At 44.4% G+C, this 21,421-nt stretch overlaps 1 protein-coding gene across 12 annotated transcripts in view; it reads right to left on the bottom strand.

Annotated features, from left to right (window-relative positions):
- Positions 1-11,576: 11,576 nt before the first annotated feature.
- The window catches only part of LOC140470704 (histone H2A-like), a 149,458-nt gene continuing 139,613 nt past the window's right edge, over positions 11,577-21,421 (bottom strand). For 8 of the 12 annotated variants that reach the window (XR_011956625.1, XR_011956626.1, XR_011956623.1 and 5 more), the window contains 2 exons: positions 17,027-17,136; positions 11,577-12,108 (listed from right to left, as the gene is read on the bottom strand). The gene's annotated coding sequence lies outside the window, so the exon portion shown is untranslated. Of the gene's footprint in view, positions 12,109-13,790; positions 13,925-17,026; positions 17,137-21,421 lie in introns of all 12 variants that reach the window. The other 4 variants (XR_011956627.1, XM_072566730.1, XM_072566729.1 and 1 more) reach the window with 2 other exon arrangements.

Here is a 21,421-nt window from a genome sequence, read left to right as displayed (position 1 = left end):
CCCCTCATGATTTTATAAACGTGGATGGTCACCCCTCTGCCGCAATGCTAGAGCCAGTTCAGCCTCTCCCTATAGCTCAAACCCCTTTTTGTTTTTCTGAATCCTATGCTGGGTGTGAGGCAAATGCCAAATGTTTCCCCTCCTTATGTCTCTGTATGACTTTGTCTAATGGTCTTTCTTTCTTTGTCTCTGTGAACTTGAGTTGGATAGGTTTTGAGGGTGATGGGCCAAATTGTGGCAAATGGGAGTAGATCAGCATGGGAGATCTCACCAGCATGGACAAGTTGGGCACAAGAGTCTGTTTACATTCTGTGTCTCTACCATTCTACGGCACTAGTGGCAGCAAAACGGAATTTGAAATTTGAAAAGTAAGAAAAAGATAAAGTTTTGCCCTCTCCCCTGTACTTTGTCAGTAAATGCTCACATTCTTCATTGCGTGCCACTATAGTGCCTTCTTTTCAGTGATGATAACAGTTGCTTGTTAAGTCCAAATTGTATGTTCGATTCCAGAACGATTTGCCAAGCCCGTGCTGAGGGTGGAGCCAGCTGAAGTATTCGAGGGACTCCAGTTCACGCTGACGTGCACTGTCCTGGCAGCATGGCTCTCCATCCAAATTCACTACTCGTTTGACAGAGACAGCGCCGCCCTGCAGACTGCACCTGATCGTGGAAGCGTGTACACCATTAACTCAGCGGCTGCAAACGTTTCTGGGAATTACGCCTGTGAAGCGATTGATACGGTTTACGGACTAAGCAAGAGGAGCAACCGCATTAACATTCCTGTTAAACATAACTATCTATCATTATTGCAGAGTCCGAAGAACATATTAAATACCCTTCGACCCATCAAGTCAGAAACAGCCACCTCACTATTCTCTAATCCCCATTTCCCCAGCACATGGCCCCGTAACCTTAGCATTGCGAAGTCATATCTAAACACTCTTCAAATGTGATGAAGGATTTTGCGTCTTCCAACCTTACAGGCAGTAAGGTCCAGAGCCTCTGAGTGAAAATGTTTTCTATCACATTTCCTCTAAATACTCCTACCCCTTACTTTCAATCTATACTCCCAGCCTCGGTCATTGATCCCTCCATGAAGGGCATGATGTTTCTTCCTGTTTACCCTATGTTATAAATCTCAATCATGACCCCACCCTCGTCTCAATCCCCTCTGCTCTAAGGAAAAAGAAAACACTCTGTCCAAACTCTCGCCATCACTGAAACTCTCCAGCTCCAAGGGCAACATCCTGGTAAATCTGCCTCTCCACCTTCTCCCAGTGCTATCCTGTCCCTCCTAGAATGTGGATTCCAGAACCGAATGCAATACTGTCGCTGAGGTTGTATTTATTCATTCCAAATTCAATCGCAATCTTCACCAAATCTAACCTTGAGCTGACACGGTGTTAACAGCCTTGATTGGCCTTGAAGGATTGTTGGAATCTCCTGCATTAACCCCGTCTCAGGATTTTCTTGCGCTCGTTCTGATCACTGAGCTTCCCCAAGCACAGACACTCTACAGGCTGAAACAGAAACATGTCCTTCTGCTTTCCAAAGTGTACGCCATCCCGATGCTGACCGTGCATCCTGAGGGACAGCTGTTTGATGGCCAATTTGTTAAACTGGTGTGCTGGATTGAAGAGTATACCTCCCAAGCTTCCTTGTGGTACAGCTTTTACAGAAATGGGGTCCCTCTCCAGTCTCCATCCGACCACTGGGATTACCTTTCTGTGTCAGCTCGTCTGACAGACTCGGGTACTTACCATTGTGAAGTTACAGACAGGAAAGTGTGGAAATGCAGTAATCAGCTCTATTCGTCCATCAGGCATGAGTATAATTTATTTTCGTCCGTTTCTTAACTGCTGAAGACTCAGAATAGAGACAATTTATCATCACTCTCCACATCTGATAGACATAAATTGGAGAGTTAGAGACAAAGAGCACAGGGTGTTGGGTGGGCCATTTATGACTGAGATGGGGAAAAATGACTTCATGCAGAGACTGAGGAGCCTGTGGGATTCACTGCCTAGTAAATTATTGGAACAGGTATACGGTAACAGGCCATTCGATCCTTACAGCTTGATATGCCCATGCACTAGGATTGTGGCTGATCTTCCAACTCAGTCCCCTGGCCACTTGCACTCTTCCCTTCGGCCCTAAGTATTCTATTCACCTCATTCTTGAACAACATTTAAGGTTCCGGCTCCGACCATACTCTGTGGCAGAGAATTCCTCAGGATCCCCACTCCCTCGGTGAAGGCATTCCTCCCATCTCAGTCCTACTCCATCTCCTTTAGACTGTGACCCCTGGATGTCTCTCAACTATCAATAACAGTTTTTTTTCTGTGCTTACCATGTCGAATTAACAAGTTTGCAGATGACATGAAATTTGCTGGAGTTGCAGACAGTGAGCAAGGTTGTCAAAGAATATAGATCAACCCGAATATAGATCAACAGAAATCATAGATGGATTTTAATCCAGACTAATATGAGCTATTCCATTTTTTGGTAGGTGAAATGCAAGAGAAAAATATGCAGTGGATGGCAAGACTCTTGGGAGCATTGATATGCAGAGGGATCTTGCAGTGCAAGCTCATAGTTCCCTGAATGTGGCAACCCAAGTGAATAACGTGGTAAAGAAGTCATATGGCATGCGTGTCGTCATCAGTCGGGGCAATGATTGTAAACGTTGGCAAGTCATATTGCAGCTGTATAAGACTTTAGTTCTGTCTCATTTGGAGGATATAGTATAACAAAGATGTGTTCTGAGATGGTGCAAAACAGGTTTACCTGGATGTAGTCTGGGTTGGAGTATGTGAGCTATGAGGACAGGCTGGACAAACTTGAGTTGTTTTCAGTAGAGCATTGGACGCTCTCGGGGGACTTGTATTACATATACAAAATTATGAGAGGCATGGACAGAGTGGATAGTCAGAGTCTCTCTCCCCGAATAGAAATATCAAATACTAAGGTGGGAAGCACAGCTTTAAGGTGAAAGGAGGAAAGTTTAAGGGTGATACGCGAGTAAAGGTTACCTCAGATTACAACGGGATCTTGATCAAAGGGGCCAATGGGCTGAGGAGAGGCAGATGGAGTGTAATTTAGATAAGTGTGAGGTGCTGCATTTTGGAAAGGCAAATCAAGGCAGGACTTATGCAATTATTGGTAAGGTCCTGGGGAGTGCTGCTAAATAAAGAGACCTTGAAGTCTAGATTCACAGTTTCTTGAAAGTGGAGTTTGGATGCCGATAGGTTGGATGATGAAGAATCTAATTAGTATATTTTCCTTTATTGGTTGGAGTATAGGTATTGGGAGGTCATGTTGGGCCTGTACAGCACATAGGTTAGGCCACTTCTGGAATATTGTGTGCAAATCTGGTTTCTCTCAGAGAGGAAGGATGTCATAAAACTTGAAAGAATTTTGGAAAAAATTACCAAGATATTGCTAGGGTTGGAGGATTTGAGCTATAGGGAGTGGATGAATAGGCTGGTGCTGTTTTTCCTGGAATATTGGAGGCTGAGAGGTGACCTTATAGAGGTTTATAAAGTCTTGAGGAGAATGGATAGGAAAAAGTAGGCAAAGTCCTTTCCCTTGGGTGGGGGCGTCGAAAGCTTGAGGGCAGAGGTTTAGGGTGCAAGGGGAATAAATTAAAAGGACCTAAGGGATAACAGTTTCACACAAAGGGTGGTGCGTCTGTGGACTGAGTTGCCAGAGGAAGTGGGGGGAGGCCAGTAAGATTACAACATTTAATACACATCTGATTGGGTGCATGAATTGGAAGGGTTTAGAGATATAAGGGTCAAGTGCTGCCAAATGGGACTAGATTAATTTATGATATCTTGTCAGCATGGACGAGTTGGACTGAAGATGCGCTACATCTCTATGATTCTACACAGAGAGTGGTAGGTGTCTGGCACACACTGCCAGAGCAGTTGGTAGAAACAAATACGATAGCAATGTTTACGAGGCATATAGACAGACTATATGTAATGAGTAAAGGAATCAAGACCACATGTAATCAAATGGAATTCGTATAGAATGGCATCACAGCCATGCGCAGACATGGTGGGCTGATGGGCATGTCCCGGTGCTGTACTGCTCTATGTCGTAAAAATTCAGAGAATCGGCTCATATTCTGGGCTCAAATCCCACCATAGCAGATGGGAGAATCTGAATTCAATTCCAAAGGTTAATTGCAGCCCAAGAACCTTGTCCTTGGTGTAATTAGGGATGAGCAGTAAGTACTGGAGTATCCAGTGGCACCCACATCCAACGAATGAACAAAAACAAAAGTATATGCGTTTTTGCATGTCTGTGGTGATGTTTATAGTTGAGTTTGCAATTAACTCCGCCAAATACAATGATCTACCATTTGTCTATGATTACAGGAATTCCAGTGTCAAAACCGGAACTGGTAATTCAACCCGGAAATGATCTAATCGAAGGAGACACAGGATCCTTAATTTGTTCAGTCTCCAATGGTTCTCTGCTGATTTATTACCAATTCTACAACAACTCAAGTGTGGAACTGTACAGGGAGCTTTCCAACAGCACGGAGATTGTTTACAACATTGGGCCTATCAGCAGAACTGATGAAGGGCTTTACCATTGTTCAGTGAGAAATGAGGTGACATGCCCTCAGCACAGTGATAGGTGAGTTCACAAGGACTCTCTCCCAAAGAGTAACTGAACCTTCAGCTCAGTGAAAACTGCTTCTGAGACCAACTCAAAGCTGGCACTTCATTCTTGAGCACCACACTTTAGACTAAAGCAACACAGAGACAGAGAGAGGACTGCAGATGTTGGAGATCAGAGTCAAAAGATATGGAGATGGAAAAGCACAGCTGGTTAGGCAGCATCCATGCAGCAGGAGAGCCGATGTAGCGGGCATAATCTCTTTATCAGGAATGCGATAAAGAGCTTATGCTCGAAACGTCAACTATGCTTTTCCAGCATCACACCTTCTGAAACAAAAGCGGCACAGCCTTGCACATCAGAATCATAGAGTCCTATGGCAAGAATACAGGCCCTTCTGCTCAAATTGGTCCATTTAGACCAAAATGTCCATCCACGCGAACCCAATGTCCCTGCACTTGGTCCAATATCCTTCTAAACCACTCCTATCCAACTACCTGTCCAAACGACTTTTATATATTGTTCATGTACCCTCTTCAGCCACTTCCACTGGCAGTTCATTCCATATCTGTTACACCAGATGTGTAAAAGAATTGTCCTTCAGGTTTGCCTTTTAATCATTCCTGTCGAATCTTAAACTGATGCCCTCTAGTCCTCGACTCCACAACGCAGGGAAACAGACTGAGTTCATTCACCCCAACCAAGATCTTATTTACTTCTTTGTGATCCCAGCTCAGTCTCCTATGTTTGAAAGCAAAAGGGCTTAGCTTATCCAGTCTCTCCCTAAAACTCAGAGTGTTGAATCCTTTCAACATCCTTGTACATTTCTTCGGTATTTTCTCCAGTTTAATACTATCCATCCGTTACATTAGTTCTTTAATCTACCGAATTCCGTAACTCTCTTTTAAAACCGTTGTGTCAAACTGGTTCCTGCTGATGGCCTGAATCAATGGGTAAACTCTATGCATTTTGATCACGGTGTGTTTTCTGCTCAGTTCCTGTCACAGATGTTGTACTAATTTTCTTCATTAACGGGACTGAGATACAATCTGGGGATGGCCTTGTTCTCCAATGCCCCAGTTCGTTTGGTACCATGACAACACACCGCTAAGAAACGACAGTGCAAGCTACTATGTGAGTGCTGATGGTGGTGAGCTAGTTATTCATTCATTCCAGAGAGACGAGGTCGGGAGGTATCACTGTGCAGCAATCAACAAAGGAGCCAACCACACCATTTTTAATGTGACCAGCGACTACATCGAATTCACGCTGCGAAGTAACATTGACACTCAGATTGAACATAGACAGACCACAGAGAAAGGTCATTCGCTCCATCTCGTCTGTGCCAATCAGAAACTGTGAACCATCTCAGTTGGGGAGGTGATAGCTGGGTGGTATTAACATAGGTTTTTGATCCAGAATGGTGTTGGGTGGTGTTCCGGGTGGAATTCGAATGCAATAAAAAACTGGAAATGCACACCACATGGAGAGGGCAGAGTGCAGAGCAGATTTACCAGAATATTCCCTGGATTTTAGCAAGGAAGAGAAGGAGGCTGGATAATCTTGGAATCTTTTCTATGGAACAGGAAATGCTGAGAGGGGAACTCAATAGATATAGAGTCATAGAGATATACAGCATGGAAACAGACCCTTTGGTCCAACCCGTCCATGCTGACCAGATATCCCAACCCAATCTAGTCCCACCTGCCAGCACCTGGCCCATATCCCTCCAAATCCTTCCTAATCATGTATCTATCCAAATGCCTTTTAAATATTGCAATCGTACTAGCCTCCACCACATCCTCTGGCAGTTCATTCCACACATGTACCACCCTCTGTGTGAACAAGTTTCCCCTTAGGCCACTTTTATATCTTTCCCCTCTCACTCTAAACCTTTGCCCTCTAGTTATGGACCTCCCGACCCCAGGGAAAAGACTTTGCCTATTTTTCCTATCCATGCCCCTCGTGATTTTTTTAAACGTCTATAAGGGCACCTCTCAACCTCTGATGCTCCAGGGAAAACAGCCCCAGCCTGTTCAGCCTCTCCCTATAGCTCAAATCCTCCAACGCTGGCACATCCTTGTAAATCTTTTCTGAACCCCTTCAAGTTTCACAACATCTTTTCGATATGAAGGAGACCAGGGTTACACGCAATATTCCAACATTGGCGTAAGCAATGTCCTGTACAGCCACAACATGATGGGGAAGGGACTGGGGAAAGAGGAAACAGGTGTTCCGCATAGTCAAAGGGTCAATAACAATGTCAGGGATGGAAACGTCATTTTCAAGTGAAGGACGGGAGGTTTAAAGGGAGATTTGAGGATAGGTTCACCCAAAGTGTGGTGGGGGTTGGAACATACTGCCTAGCAGGGAAATTCCCAACCTTTACAAAGTACTTGGGTCGGCACTTGAAATGTCATAACATTGAAGGCTGCGGAGGGTCAGTGTTGGAAAGTGGGATTTGTGTAGGTAGCTCAGTGGGGCACATTCTGCCACACTGAGAAACTCTCGATACCTCTATGCTGGCAGGGAGTTATATTTCTGTTAGTGTTGGTCAGTCTGATATTAACTGTGTACCTCACGCAGGCGTGATGTGATAAAACTTCCTGGTGAATTTGTTAATGTGAGTTGAATATCTTTGTTGGATTCCAGCTCAGGGTTATTCCAAGGAAATTGTGGTGTCGCTCCTCCCAGTTCTGCTGTCGGCTAGCCTGGTTGTGTTGTGGTACTACATCCACTGGAGGGATACAGGTCTGTAACATCCCATGGGAATGGGACTTGTTCCACATCCTCACGCCATGACAGTGGTACCCCCCAATCACAATGTAACCTTTCAGCTGAACTTCCTATTTGAAGAGGTCCCACCTAGCCCAGAAAGAGCTCCAGTTATCCAAAATCCTCCCTCCTGCACTATTCCTCAGGTTAAAGTGCATATTTGAGACCGCCCAGGAATTCATTATGGACTCAACCTGTAAGCCTCTCTTATGGTTCGTACCAGAGATCATACTCTTTGGTGGTCTGGAATTAAAAAAAAACCTCTTACAGACAGTTTAGTTTAATTTTAATCATCCCCTTCACTTACTAATACCATCACGGTTACATAACATTGATACCTATAAGTCAGGCTAAATGGATTTTGGCCAGCAACTCCATCTTACTATCAAAAACAGACTACTTTTATACACAGATTTACAAAAGGTGTTACTGTCACGAACACAAAAATTAACAAAAGCTCTGCATATAGTGAACTAGACAGATAATAGCAAAGGACAATAATTTGGGAGATAAGTTAATTGGTACAGAATTTCGTTCTGAGGTCAGAATTAAACATTGTGAAATTAATTTCACAAAGGAACAGCCGAGAATGTTATCATTCAGTGTCTTGTTGATACAGATTCGCTCCTACCATGCCATTTTCTAGTATGAAGCAAATGTGTTCCATAATTCAAAATTACATTTTAGTCTCAATAATTAAGGACAACATTTAAGGCTATAAACTTTCTCACTCTTTCTCCCTCTTCCTAGCCTTGCTCGCACATGACATGGGCAACAAACCAGTGATAACAACTCTGTTTGTCCTAGCTCTAAGTTTCCATCCTAGTTCTTTGAATTTCTGCCTTAAATCCCCATCTCTCTTCCTAACAAAGTTGTTGGTGCCTATGTGGACTGCTCCGCCTCACCCGCAAAGATCCCCAAAACAAGATCAGAGACATCATGAACCCTGGCACCTGGGAGGCAACACACCAACCGTGAGTCTCTCTCGTTCCCACAGAACCTCCTGTCTGTCCCCCAACTATGGAGTCCCCAGTGACTAAAGCTTTGCTTCTCTTCCCACTTCCCTGCGGAACAACAGGGACAGAGACCTGTACCCCATTGCTTACCCCCAGTAAGTCGTTCCCCCAATAGTATTTCAGTTCTAAAGGGACGCCCCTTCACTCTGAAGCTGGGCCATCGGATCCTAGTCTGTCCTACTTGTTGAAACATCTTCATGTCCACTCTATCTGGGCTTCTCAATAATCTGCAAGTTTCAAGCAGATTCTCCCACACCTTTCTAAACTCCATCGATTTAAATACCAGAGTCCTCCACCTCTCCTCATATGATAAGTTTTTTTATCCCTGGGATCTTTCTTGTAAACTCCCTCTGGACCCCCTCCAAGTTCAGCACATCCTTCCTGAGATAGGGGACCCAAAACTGCTCACAATGATCCAAATGTGGTCTGACCAGAGCCTTATCCAGCCTCAGCAGTACATCTTTGCTCTTGTATTCTAACCCTCCCGAAATGAATGCTAACATTACATTTACCTTCCTAACCGCCAACTGAACCTGCCTGTTAACCTGAAGAGAATCCTGAACTCGGACTCCCAAGTCCCTCTGTGCTTCAGATTTCCGAAACCTTTCCCCATTTAGGAAACAGTCTCTGTCTCTATTCTTCTAATCCCATTGTATACCCTCCCACACTGTCATCCATCTGCCAACCGAACCTTAATAGGATCCTGAACTCGGACTCACCCCCGAGGACCTTGTTTGTGCTTCAGGTCTGGCAGCATCTGTCCAGAGACAGACAGAGAGAAAGCGGAGTCAACGTTTCGAGTCCGGGGCAGCCGTCCTTCGGGAGAGTGGCCTTTGGTCTTGATGTGCCGTCGCAGTTTCTTGTTCACTCCCACCTCTCTGTCTGTGTGTGTATTTGTCATTATTATTAAGTTTGGTGAGTCCCGGAGCCGGCCCTGTTGTTTCTCTCTCCTGAAAGGGTTGTCCCTTTAAAGAGTCTTTCCCCTGAAGCAGCTGCTAACGGTCACTTGGGGCACGAGGCGGCCGTTAACCGCCATCTCGCGCGGGGCCTGAGGGGGCGGGGCCTGAAGCTAAAATGGCGCCGGGGCCACGCGGGAAGGAAAAGCGCCGAGGGAGAGCAGACTGTGTCAACATGTCCCGTCCCCGAGGGTCAGGATGGTGGTTATTGGGGGGTGGAGGGGGACAGGAGAGATTCCCCCTCCCAGTGAGACACCTTGTACTTCTCACTTTATGTATCTCTGTGTCTCTAACTCTATCTGTTTGACTCTCAATGACTTGCTTTAACTCTGTCGATTAATCTCGATGACGCTGTGATTTTGTGCATCTTTCTGACTCTGTTTCACTATGTTTCTTTAAAACTCTATGTCCCTCTGTATGTCTAAGTCTCTCTGTTTCTCCCTGCCCCTCTGTCTCTCTTTGACTCAGTGACTCTAACTCTCTCTGACTATATGGTGGGAGTACTGTTTGTTTCTGAACACAACAACAACTCCTGCCTTAGAAAAGTGCCTAACAGTTTGGTTTAATCACTGGCATCCTTGTGTCAGGCCTAGAGCTGACTGCCCATTTGGGAATGAGGTAGTGGAGGGAGGCAGCACCTTGTTAAACTGCTCTGTTCGACCCCCAATTGAATATATTTTCTGTAAGGATGGTGAAGTGGGAATACTCCAACCACTGCAGAACCGTACACATAATCATCAACATCAGCAAAAGTCAAGATGACAGTTAGCACTGTGCTGTTTCTAACCAGCAGACAGAGTCTCTCCTGAATAGCAAATTTATCGCCATTTCAATGAGTTTTTAAGCAACACTATACAAATTGACATTATCAGAGCAATGTGATAGCACTGGGGGAGCATACAGTGGGAGGTTTACCAGGACGTTGCCTTGGGGGCTGGAGAGGTTTAGTGATGGTGAGAGATTGGACAGACTGGCATTGTTTTCCTTAGAGCAGATTGAGAGTGTGGGGACATGATTGAGATGTACAAAATGATGAGGGGCATAGAGAGGGTAGACAGGAAGAAACCTCCTCCCCTCCCCTTGATGGAAGGATCAATGACTGGGGGAGGGGCATAGATTTAAGTTAAGGGACAGGAGGTTCAGAGAGGGATGTGAGGGAAAACATTTTCACTCAATGGGTGGTGGGGAATCTGGAACTCACTGCCTGTAAGGGTGGGAGAGGCAGAAATCCTCATCACATCGAAGAACGGTTTAGATGTGTACTTGCAATTCAAGGCTAGACTCACATTAAGTGGTTTTTGATGTTTCATATGTATATTGCTGCAGAAAATAGGGGCTTGGATAAGGTGAATAGTCAAGGTCTTTTTTCTCCCATGGCAGGGAGTCCAAACCTAGAGGGCATTGGTTTAAGGTGAGAGGGGAAAGATTTAAAAGCGACCTGAGGGATAACTTTTTCACACAGAGGGTGATTCGTCTTATAGAATGAGCTGGCAGAGGAAGTGGTAGAAGTGGGTACAATATCAACCTTTAAGAGACATTTGGAAAGATACATGGATAGGAAAGGTTTTGACGGATATTGGCCAAACATAAGGAAATGTGGCTAGTTCCGTTTGGAGACCTGGTCAGCATCGTTGTGTTGGGCTGAAGGGCCTATTTCTGTTCTGTGACCTTACGAGTGGGAGTATAGTGTTAGACAACAGAGGTGGTTGTTTTTGACTGGCATGGATGATGTTCAAAGTGGGGTGTGGGATGGGGACAGTGACGGTAATCCCAGGATGTTGACAGTAGGTGGGGTGTGGACAGTGATGGTAACCCCCAGGATATTGATAGTATGGTGGGGGGATCTGTGACAGTAACCCCCAAGATTGTGACAGTGGGATGGGGGTGGGGACAGTGACGTTAACCCCCAGGATGTTGAATGTGGGGTGGGTGTGGGGACCGTGACAGTAACCACCGGGATGTTGAATGTGGATGAGGGTGGGGACCGCGACAGTAACCACCGGGATGTTGATACTGCGGGGTGGGGATAGTGACAGTAACCCCCAAGATTTCATAGTGCAGGGATTGGGGACAGTGATAGTAATAGCATTGAATATCAAGAGGGCAATGGTTGGATGGTGTACCATTTGGCCATCCATTGTTAACAGAAATCTTTCAAAGTGTAGACTTTACAACAGATGGAGACTTTGCAATGATGTGAAATCTCAATTGTTTTATTTCTCCTTTCTGTCATTTATTATCCTGTCATAGAAGATAACGTCTGTGGAAAAAAAAGACAATTTCAACATCCAATCTTTTATTTCCTCTTTGTCTTGTTGTGTTCCAGTTCCTGTTGTTGGGGTTTTCCTCACCCCCAGAGTCAATAAAATGGAGGTTCCAATTGGGAATCGTCTTGTTCGAGAGTGTGTATTGTGTCAAGATACAGGACCGTACTTTCAATGCTACTTTCAAAGGTAAGCCTTAATGCCAGCAGGAATTACAACTTTAGCTCAGACAGGAGAGAGTTGGCCGTTGAATCCTTCTAGTCCCAGCACCAAGGCAGATACTAGTGCGTCGCGATCAATTGGGGTGGGAACAATATTTAATGTGACCAGGTATTCCATCAACCTCACAGAGCCAGGTAATTCATTCTTCATCTTTGATCTGTGTTCGTTCTTCACTGGGGTCCAGTTGAAGTCTTGACATGAACACTAAAGAATTGCTTTTAACACTCAGCAGATTAGCAGCATCTGTGCAGGGGAGGGAGAGAGACAGAAAGAGAGAGAGAGAGTAATATCCTTTCTTAGATAAGGGAGGCCTTCATAACGAGAGGATTCAAGTCCAAGTGCAGGGATGTCTCGTTACAATTGGACAGGGTGAGACCACACCCTGGAGAACTGTGTACGCAGTTTGGGGATTTCCTTATTTGAGGAAGGATATTGTGCCTATGGAGGGAGTGCAGCGAAGGTTTCCCAGAATGATTCCTGGGATAGCAGGACTGACAGGTGGAGATAGACTGGATCGGTTAGGATGACATTCACTGGAGTTGAGAAGAATTAAGGGGGAATCTCATAGAAACCTATAAATTTGAACAAGGATGAGACAGAGTAAAAAAGGGGAGGGTGTTCCAGGCGACTGTTCGGAGAGTCCGGAACCATGCTGTCACAGTCAAAAGGAAATGGAGTGGGACTGAGATGGGGAGAAATGTCTTCACCCAGAGAGTGGGGAGCCTGTACAGTTCTCTGCCACAGAAAGCAGTCAGGGGCCAGAACACTGAATGTTGTCCAGGAAGAAGTTGGATTGAGTTCTTTGGGGCTAAAAAGAGAGTGCAGGGAGACAAGCGGCTGTGTTGGGTGATCAGCCATGATCCCTTTGAATGGGCGGAGCAGGCTAGAGGGGTGGAATGGCCTCCTCCTGTTGATATTTTCGATGTTTCTTTGTGAATGGCCCAGTTGCCGCTAACTGGTGGAGGTCAAGGCAAGTTTTGCCTTGTTGTATGCAGGCCGTGAAAATGAAGGACAGTAACTTCTAGTTGACAATTTAGAGAGAGTTGGTGCAGAGCGATCTTTTTTTTTGAGTTTAGCATCGAATAGTTTGGGTTGGATTGGTGGGATATTGTTTCTGTGCAGCCTCTCTCATTAACAACGATGTTACTGCAATGGTGAGGGTTTGGAGGGAATTTTACAGACACAAGGGTTTCCCTCCAAGTGGATGAGTGTTGGCAGGAGGTGGGGTGGTGGACGGCGTGGGGAGGCGACAGGAACACTGGGGTTGGTGTTTGCTGAAGGGATGATGTTATTGATAGGAAATGCCTCTCTGAATCCAGCACAGGAACACAGCACTGAGATGGCAGTACTCATTGTCCCACTGTTTCTGACCCTTTCTCTCATCACATTGCTTCCCATTAAACTCCGGAATTGGTGGGTGAGACACTCCAGCAGGTAACCCCAGCGATCATTCTCCGGTCAGCACTCAATGTAGGTTTCAAACTGATGTTGGTCACATAGTGTATGAGGGTGTGTGTATTAGAGGGTATGTGTGTGAGTGCGTTTGAGTGAGTGTATGAAAGTGTATATGTCTGTGTGTGTGTGAGAGAGAGAGAGAGAGAGAGAGAGACGTATTCTCACTGACACTTACGCATACTTTTACGTGCGCACACACATGCTTCCTCAGTCACTTCTGCAGTGCACCTTGTAGACCACACTTGAGAAGCCGAACACCATCCAGGGACAACACAGCCCCTGCTTGGTTGGCACCAAATCCACTCCTTCCACCACCCGCGCTAAGTAGCAGCTACGAGATGCCCTTCAAAAATTCACCAAAGATCCTCAGACAGCACCTTCCAAACCCACAACCACGTCCATTTAGAAGGACAAGCACAGCAGATACATGAGAATACCACCTCCTGCAAGTTTCCCTATGAGCCACTCACCATCCCAACTTGGAAATGTATCAGCCATTCATTTAGTGTCGCTGGGTCAAAGTCCTGTAGTTCCCTCTCTAATGGTATCGTGGAACTGCAGTGGTTCAAGAAGGCAACTTACTACCCCCTTCTCAAGGGGCCACCTAGGGATGGATAATAGATTTTCAGCCCAGTCAATGATTTCCATGTCGCACAAGTGAATTATAAAAGAAATAAAGCACTATTTGGGATTGTGCTTTGTGAGGATGTGGGCAGGCTGAGCAAGTGGCAGATGAAATTACTTGGGGAGACAAACAAAGTAATGTGTTGTGTTCAGAGGAATGGTCAGCACAGATATAAACTAAAGGTTAAAATTGGAATAACTGTTGCTTGCGCATCAGTCAAAGAATCCAGATTAATTTACTAGCAGGAGAAGCTGAATGTTTACAGTAAAACGTTCCTATGTTCTTTCTCTCTTATTTTCTCCAGCTGCTTCTTCCAACAGTTCCCGGTGGCACAGGTAAATTAGTGAGGCAGTTAGCAACTTCAAACAGTGTTCAAACACTGTCCAAATGGCCTGAAAATCACCCTGGGATGCAAACGCAGCAATTTTACGTTTGTTAGACAAATTGGAGCAAATGAACCATTGTGTCTGACTTGTTTGCAAATCTAAAGCACAACAGTTCAAATCGAGGACACACTCACAATTTCTGTTAGACAGTGAACTGAGCGTTGGTCAGTCCCATTAGCAGTGAGACTATCCATTGCAGTTAGAAGAATTGAAAAAGGCAATTTATCATCTGAATAGGAGAAAAAGTTCAAAATGTCAGTGCAAAGTCTACAGCAGGTCACAAGGAAGATATTTATTGCAAAAGGAATGGATTTTGGAAGTAGTTAATTGTTACTGCAACTGTACAAGGGATTGGGGTTTCCACATCCAGAGTACTGCGGACAGTTTTGGTCCCCTTCTTTGAGAAGGGATGTAGTTGAATTGGAGGGAGTTCAAAGGAGATCACTGAATTGATTGCCAAGATGAAAGGTTAGTCTTATGAGAAGAGACTGGTACAATTTTGATCTCTTTACTTGAGGACAGATGCAGTTTATACTGGAGATAGTTCAGAGGAGATTCACTCAATCATTTCCAGAGAACAGGTTCCTGATGGGCCAAATGGACTCAACCTGATCCTAGTCTGTATGTTCTTGTGGAGTTGTATTATTAGTTAGTAGCAAAACTACTAGGAGGGAGAAAATGAAGTTTGATTTAACAAAATAGGTTTTAATTCATGAACATTAGAAAATAAAGACAAAAGTGACTCAGCACAAATTTGGTGAAGGATGTTGGTTGAACGAAACAAAAAGACAATACAAAGTAGTGGGTAAAATTCTCAAGGGGGTGCAGGAGCAGAGGGAACTGGGGGTATATATCCACAGATCAGTGAAGGAGGCATAACAGGAGGAGAGCAGTTAATAAAACACACAGCATCCTCAGATTTATTAATAGGGGCATAGAGTCTGACAACAAGGAAGTGATGTTGAAATTGCAAAAGACACTGGTGGACCTCAGCTGGAGTGTCAGAGAGAGAGGGAGAGAGTGATAACTGGTAGGTGGTGGTTCAACCTGAGGGTTACCATGCCTCACACAAGGGGAGAGATGGAGAAGGACAGTCCTTCATGATATCCTCAGCCAGAGAGAGATTCAAACCCACGCTGTCGATGTTACTCCACATTCCAAATCAGCCATCCAGCCAACTAAGCTAACCTGACACCCGACACAAAGCAGAGAGCAGAAAATAAATTAATTCCAGTGACAGCACAAGTATTGAATGGTGAATATTAGATCATGTTGGAGACACACCTTTGACCGGTTGGGTATTTCTTTGTGTGTAACACCTTACCTTCACAGGCAACAGAAGCTGAATTTAGAAATACATTTGACAAAGGGAGTTGGCCTTCTGTTACCTAGGCTGGTTTTGTTTTGTTCTGGACACCTTACTTAAGGCAGGATGTTCAAACCCTGGAGACAGTGTGAAGGAGATTTACGAGAATGATCACAACGATGAGGGATTTTAGATACAGGGAAAGTTTCAAGAGATTGAGCTTGTTCTCTTTCAAGCAGAGATGAAGTAGTGACGTTATTGAGATGTTGAAAATTCTGAACAATTCTGACAGGGTAAAGAAAGTTATTGTTTTCCCCTCTTTGGTCTACTGTTATTATTATTATTATTATTATTATTATAATTTGGCTGGTCAGAATTTCAAGATTGTCAATGAGAGTGTGAGATGAGGAGAAACTTATTTGAGTTGTTGGGTTTGGAATGTGCTGCTTGGGAGGATAAAAATAAAATATTTGGACTTTCAGTTTCTATTTGAAATCGCTAATTGCTCCGGTGTGTGGAAATGCCATTTTGTAACTGCAGGGGGTTCCATAATTTATTAATGTGGAATATTCGTATAAAGGAGCAGGAGGACGCCATTCAGCCCCTTGAGCCTGTTCCAACATTCAGTGGCTGATCTGTGACCTGATTTCACAAACCTGCCTTTTGCCCCTTATCCCCTTAATAACCTTGCTCAACAAAAAATGTATCTCTCGGATTTAAAACTATCAACTGATCCAGCAATGCCTGCTGTTGGTGGAAGAGAGTTTCAAACGTCTCCCAGCCTTTGTGTGCAGTCGTACTTCCTAACATCTCTCCTGAACAGTCTGGCTGTAATTCTCTGGATATGCCCTCCCTATTCCCAGTAGAAACACTTTCAATTTATACACCGTCTACTCCTGTTAATATCTTTGATCAGATCATCCATGAACCGTGTAAATTCTGGACAGAACAGGCTTAATCTGTGTAACCTCTCCTCATAACTTAACCCCTGAAACCCAGGTATCATTCTTGTAAACTCCCGCTGTGCTCCCTCCCAGGCCAATCTATCCTTCCTCAGGTGTGGTGCCCAGATCTGCTCCAAGTGGAGTCTAACCAGGGTGATGTATAACTACAGCAACCCTTCTGCATCCTTGTACACCAGATCTCTCAATATAAAGGCCAGAATTCCATTAGCTTTCTTCAGGCAATGAATGATAGAAATAAAAGGAAACACAGAAATTGTTGGAAAAAACTCAGCAGGGACAGATATTATTTGCCACCTGGGGACTGACAGTTTACTGTAAGACAACTTTCCAACTTTCCTTTTGATCCTTTATTTTTGCTGGAGCCATGTACTGTTCAGTAAAGAACACGGGCACACGATGGCAACAATTCGTTTTGTTTACAAACCTTGAGATTCTCGATGGCGGAAAATCAAAGGCTTTCCATATATCTGAGGGAGGCTGTGTGTGATGGGTATGACTCAGTTTGGAATTTGTAGGGTAGACCCTGGGATCCATCTGAGGAAGACAGAACAATATTGATTTGTCATGATTTCATTCCATTATTCCTTAGAGGGATATATATGGTTAGAATCTTCCCTGATTGAGCCATTCCAACTACCTCAGTCTCAAGTCAGAAGTGAGATGGAATGCTCCCCCCTTGCCTGAATAGTTGCAGCTCCAACAACACTCGAGAAGCTCAACATCATCGAGGGACAAAGCAGCTCCGCTTGGTTGGAACCACATCCATAAGCACCCACTCCCTCGACTACCCATGCTCAGTAGCAGCAGTGTGTAACATCTACAAGATGTACTGTGGAAATACACCAAAGGTCCTCAGGCAGCACCTTCAAAACCCACAATCACTTCCATCTGGAAGAACAAGTACAGCAGATACGTGGGAACACCCACTCTCTACAAGTTCCCCTTCCGGCTACTCAGTGTCCTGACATGGAAATATAACACTGTTTCTTCAGTGTCATTGGGTCAAAATCCTGGTAGTCCCTCCCTCAGGGCAATGTGTGTCTATCTACAGCATATGGACTTCAGCAGTTCAAGAAAGCAGCTCATCCCTACCTTCTCAAGGGGACAACTAGGGATGAGTTGGGCAATAAATGCTGGGCCCAGTGGGTGATGCCCATGTGCCATGAGTGAATAATAGTAAAAAAAATTGTAAATGATCCCAGGACCTCTACCTTCCTATGTGAGCTTGTTCTGGGAGGGTGGGCACAAACTTTGTAGTGAATGTTGATGCAAAATACACATTCGATGTTATTGAGTCACCTGGTTTGTGAACTCCTTTGAAAAGGTTGATATATAGCCAAGAGTTTTATATTCCTGCTGGGTTGGGGCTGTGACCTCAATTATCAGTTTGAGGCAGCGTTTGCTGTTGGTTTAACATTCTGATCTCTAGACTTTCGGTTCACTTTGTTTATATTTTCTTGATTATAGATGATTCCAAAACGAATAGCAGTTTGGTGTGCTCAGTTTTCACCATCTCAAAAATAAGAAACGCTGGTAAAGGATGCAGTACTTTCATAACATTTCTGGTTCAGTGAAACTAGTTTATCTTAACCCTCTAATACCCAGCCACTTTTAAACATCGCTAGTGAGAAAGGCCAATTTTGACGGCATTAGGCAAAAATTTTCAAAAGCTGATTGGGCGCAGATGTTCGCAGGTGAAGGGACGGCTGGAAAATGGGAAGCCTTCAGGAATGAGATATTGAGAATCCAGAGAAAGTATATGCCTGTTAGGGTGAAACGAAAGGTTGGTAGGTGTAGGGAATGCTGGATGACTAATGAAATTGAGGTTTTGGTTAAGGAAAAGAAGGAAGCATATGTCAGGTACAGACAGGATAGATCGAATGAATCCTTAGAAGAGTATAAAGGCAGTAGGAGTATACTTAAGAGAGAAATCAGGAGGGGGAAAAAGGGGACATGAGATAGCTTTGGCAAATAGAGCTAAGGAGAATTCAAAGGGTTTTTACAAATACATTAAGAACAAAAGAGTAATTAGGGAGAGAATAGGGCTCCTCAAAGATTAGCAAGGTGCCTTTGTGTGGAGCCGCAGGAGTTGGCGGGATACTAAAACAGTATTTTGCATCAGTATTTACGATAGAAAAGGACATGGAAGGTTTTGAATGTAGGGAAACAGATGGTGACATCTTGAAAAATGTCCATATTACCTTGAAATGTCTTGAAACAATAAAAGTGAATAAATCCCCAGGACCTGATCAGGTGTACCCTTGAAGTCTGTGGGAAGCTAGAGAAGTGATTGCTGGGCCTCTTGCTGAGATATTTGGTCATTGATAGTCACAGATGAGGTGCTGGAAGACTGGAGGTTGTCTAATGTGGTGCCACTGTTTAAGGAGGATGGTAAGGACAAGCCAGGGAACTATAGACCAGTGAGCCTGATGTCGGTGGTGGGCAAGTTATTGGAGGGAATCCTGAGGGTCAGGATGGACATGTATTTGGAAAGGCAAGGACTGATTAGAGATAGTCAACATGGCTTTGTGCATGGGAAATCATATCTCGCAAACTTGATTGAGTTTTTTGAGGAAGTAACAAAGAGAATTGATGAAGGCAGAACGTAAGATGTGATCCACATGGACTTCAGTCAGGCATTCGACAAGGTTCCCCATGGGACACTGATTAGCAAGGTTAGATTCCATGGAATGCAGGGAGAACAGAATTTGAATACAGAACTGGCTCAAAGGTAGGAGACGTAGGCTGATGGTGGAGGGTTTTTTCAACTGGAGACCTGTGACTGGTGGAGTGCCACAAGGATCGGTGCTAGGTTCATGACTTTTCATTATTTATATAAATGATTTGGATGTGAGCATAAGAGGTACAGTTAGTAAATTTGCAGGTGACACCAAAACTGAAGGTGTAGTGGACAGCAAAGAAGGTTACCTCTGATTACAACAGGACCTTAATCAAATGGACCAATGGGCTGAGAAAGGTAAATGTGGGGTGTTGCATTTTGGGAAAACAAATCTTAGCAGGACTTATACACTTAATGGTAAGGTCCTAGGGAATGTTGCTGAACAAAGAGACCTTGGAGTGCAGGTTCATAGCTCCTTGAAAGTGGAGTCGCAGGTAGATAGGATAGTGGAAAAGGCATTTGGTATGCTTTCCTTTATTGGTAAAAAATTGAGTACAGGAGTTGGGAAGACTTCTTGCGACTGTACCGGCCACTTTTGGAATATTGCGTGCAATTCTTGTCTCCTTCCTATCAGAAAGATGTTGTTAAACTTGAAAGGATTCAGAAAAGATTTACAAGGATGTTGCCACGGTTGGAGGATTTGAGCTTTGGGGGAGGTTGAATAGGCTGGGGCTGTTTTCTCTGGAGCGTCGGAGGCTGAGGGGTGACCTTATAGAGGTTTATAAAATCATGAGGGGCATGGATTCGATAAATAGAACAAGTCTTTTCCCTGGGGTTGAGGAGTCCAGAACTAGAGGGTATAGGTTTAGGGTGAGAGGCGAAAGATAGAAAAGAGGCCGAAGGGGCAATGTTTTCATGCAGAGGGTGGAAAGTGTATGGAATGAGCTGCCAGAGGAAGTGATGGAGGTGAGTACAGTTGCAACATTTAAGAGGCATTTAGATGGCTATATGAATCGGAAGGGTTTGGAGGGATATGGGCCGGGTGCTGGCAGGTGGAAATAGATTGGGTTGGGATATCTGGTCGGCATGAACGAGTTGAACCGAAGGGTCCTTTTCCATGCTGTACATCTCTATGACTCTAATGTTTTCCTTTGCATAATTATAGCATGGAGTGATGATCTGCCCAAGCTTTTTGAATTCTTTTTGCATTATTTGAATTTATTAATACTCGATAGTGTTTGCAATCATCTAAATCACAGACATGTTCCAAGTATGTCAACTAAATTAAAGTGAATTGGAAGAGGGAACGATACACTGATGGCTAATTGCTTTATCTTTCATCTTGTTTTGAGGGGATGCCTACATTTTAGGCCCTGGGACATCAATCTGTAGATTGCCTCGGTACAAGAGCTTAATGTCTGAGAGTGGCCCCTTCTGGCCTTAGTCTTTGGGGCAGTGAGCCATTCGCTTTGGGTATAGCTTCATTCACATTAGGAGCATTGCCATTTCATTGTCTTGAGTGTTTCTTTGATGACACAAAGATTGGTGGAAGTCAGGTAGTATTGAGGAAGCGGGAAGGCTGCAGAAGGATTTGGACAGGCTAGGAGAGTGGGCAACGAAATGGCTAATGGAATACAATGTGGGAAAGTGGGTAGTACTTTGGTAGATAGAACAAAGACAGAGACTGTTTTCTAAATGGGGAAAGGTTTCAGAAATCTGAAGCACAAAGGGTCTTGGGAGTCCGAGTTCAGGATTCGCTTCAGGTTAACAGGCAGGTTCAGTTGGCAGTTAGGAAGGCAAATATAATGTCAGCATTCATTTTGGGAGGTGTAGAATACAAGAGCAGAGATGTACTGCTGAGGCTGTATAAGGCTCTGGTCAGATTACCTTTGGAACATTGTGAGCAGTTTTGGACCCCCTATCTAAGAAAGGATGTGTTGAACTTGGAAGGAGTCCAGTGGGGGTTTACAAGAAAACTCCCAGGGATGAAGAACTTATCATATGAGGAGAGGTTGAGGTCTCTGAGTCTGGACTTGATCGAGTTTAGAAGATTGAGGGAGAACCTGGTTGAAATTTAAAGAATACTGAGAGGCCCGGATATAGTGGACATGGAGAAGATGTTTCCACGAGTAGCAGAGACTAGGACCAAAGGCACAGCCTCTGAGTGAAGGGAACTCCCTTTAGAACTGAGATGGGGAG

The sequence above is a fragment of the Chiloscyllium punctatum genome, chromosome 52 (genome assembly GCF_047496795.1).
Source record: "Chiloscyllium punctatum isolate Juve2018m chromosome 52, sChiPun1.3, whole genome shotgun sequence".
In the NCBI taxonomy this organism is placed as follows: Eukaryota; Metazoa; Chordata; class Chondrichthyes; order Orectolobiformes; family Hemiscylliidae; genus Chiloscyllium; species Chiloscyllium punctatum.
The sequence above is the reverse complement of the archived record's forward strand: the minus strand, read 5'-3'. Positions and strand labels throughout refer to the sequence as shown.